This window comes from Chrysochloris asiatica, unplaced genomic scaffold (genome assembly GCF_000296735.1).
Source record: "Chrysochloris asiatica unplaced genomic scaffold, ChrAsi1.0 scaffold00523, whole genome shotgun sequence".
In the NCBI taxonomy this organism is placed as follows: domain Eukaryota; kingdom Metazoa; phylum Chordata; class Mammalia; order Afrosoricida; family Chrysochloridae; genus Chrysochloris; species Chrysochloris asiatica.
In genome coordinates, this window is record NW_006409041.1 from 616306 (window position 1) to 618481 (window position 2176).

Genomic DNA, 2176 nt, shown 5'->3' on the forward strand with positions numbered 1-2176 from the left:
GTCGCTATGAGTCGGTTCCGACTCGATGGCACCTGACAACAACAACAACAACAGAGTGATATACAGAAGCAAGAGCAAAGATAATTTTATTGTACCAAAGTCCATGACAATATATTTTTATAGAAGAGAATCCTGGTGTGGCATTGTTGGATAAGCACTGAACTGTTAAGTCAGTGGTTAAAACCCACCAGTCACTCCTCAGAATGTTACTAAGGGTAACTATGACTTGAACTGACTCAATGACACAAATCATCAACAACCACATGTGATTATAAGATTCTGGTAAGAGTTAAGGTAGAGTAAGTTCAGCAATGTTCCACCAAATCAATATAGCTATAGAATCTATACAAAAAGCATGGAAGACATATTTGAGGATTCTGAAAAGAATATAATTAACAGGTGAAATATGGAAGATGAATAAAATTTGAATTTTAAAGAGTCAAAGTGATTATGGAGATGATGGGGATCCATAAAGCTTATGAGTATATATGAACAAAAGTTGATGAATATAATCCTAAACAGAAACTACAGTCATGTAGAAATGACTAAACCAGCATATCAATATTGGTCTGTAAGTTTGATGTACTGTGGTAGCTTTTGTGTTGCTGTGATGCTGGAATCTATACCATGAATATTTTAAATAACAGCAGGATCACCTATGGTGGCCAAGTTTTGATAGAGTTTCCAGACTAAAACGGATTAGAAAGGAGTAATAATCTACTCTGAATTTTTAGCCACCAAAAATCTTATGAATAGTAGCAGAACATCATCAGATATACTACTAGAAGATGAAAACATTATGAATAAAAACAGAACATTATAAAAAATCATACAGAATTTATAAAGATCAATATTCTAGTCATTAAGGAATTGAAATGAAATGCAATTAGTCTTTTTGAATCTGAGAATCATATGGTCTACTATGCTGGGAATCACAAATTCAAGAGGAAAGGCCTTGCATTCATCATTGTCAAAAAGAACATTTCAAGAACTATCTTAAACTACAATGTAATAAGTGATAGGATAATATCCATATGCCTACAAAACAGAAGACCAGTTCATACCACTGTTGTTCAAATTTATACATCAACCACTAAAATCAATGTGATCCTTAAGTTTTATGTCAAATTTTATGTCAACTGGGTCAGGAATCCAAGTGGTTTGGTGGCTGATATGTGATAATCCCTATAGTGAGATCTAATCAACTATATTTAACTCTGTGTTGAATAGCTATGAACAATATAGTTATCTCTATGATGATTGTCTAGGAGCACCAATCAATTGAAAGGATATTTACTTGGAACTGTGACCTTCTTCCAGTATATGAACACAAAGCTTCCTTGCTTTATGGTGGTCCTGAATCTTGAATCTTACTCATCCTCCAACCTTGAGCTCTTTGGGCAAGAATCAGTGTCTTACTTAAGGGGGAGAGATAGGAATAGCCAGCAAAAACCTGGGGACTCCTAGGCCCAGAGTTAGTGACATAGCCAAAGAGGACTAGAGTGAAGAATGAAGCATACAGATGATAAGAAGAGAAGGCATATGCACAAGAACACCCAAACTTACAGATAATACCCACTTGACCTTGCTTCAATGACTGGATGATCAGAACTCAACTAAAAAAAGAAAGAAGAGGAAAAAAGAGTAATCTGATACAATTTGATGAACTTGACCTACACCTATGGATGCAGTAGCTCAAAAGAGGGAACAAATCTTCACAGCGAGGATGATTCCCACCCCTTCAATACACAGAGTAGACAGCAAAGGGCAACTTGGATATTGGCTACCTAAAATGTGGGTAGGGGGTTACAAAGGCAAGAAGTGACTGGCTTATAAGCTTTCAAGAGGGAGTCTAGATCAACAAGGTGTGGAGGAAAGTAGAATCTCCACTGAGTAGTATCCAATCTGTCTGGGCGCAACTGATGAAATGAGATGTGGATAGCACTCATGTGGTACAATAGTGAGCAATTACTATCAGGACTGACTGTGAGGGTTGGAAATGTAAAAGTAGATGTTTTGTAGCAAAAGGAGGGAAGTGATTGACTTTGCAGTCCAGGAGCAGAGGGCACTGGGACCTCAAGGGAGATGTGAGATCCTACCCAGAGAATCAGTGACACCAGAGATGGAGGCAGAGATGATGACTTAAAGAGATGGAATGGCTGGGAACTCTAGACCC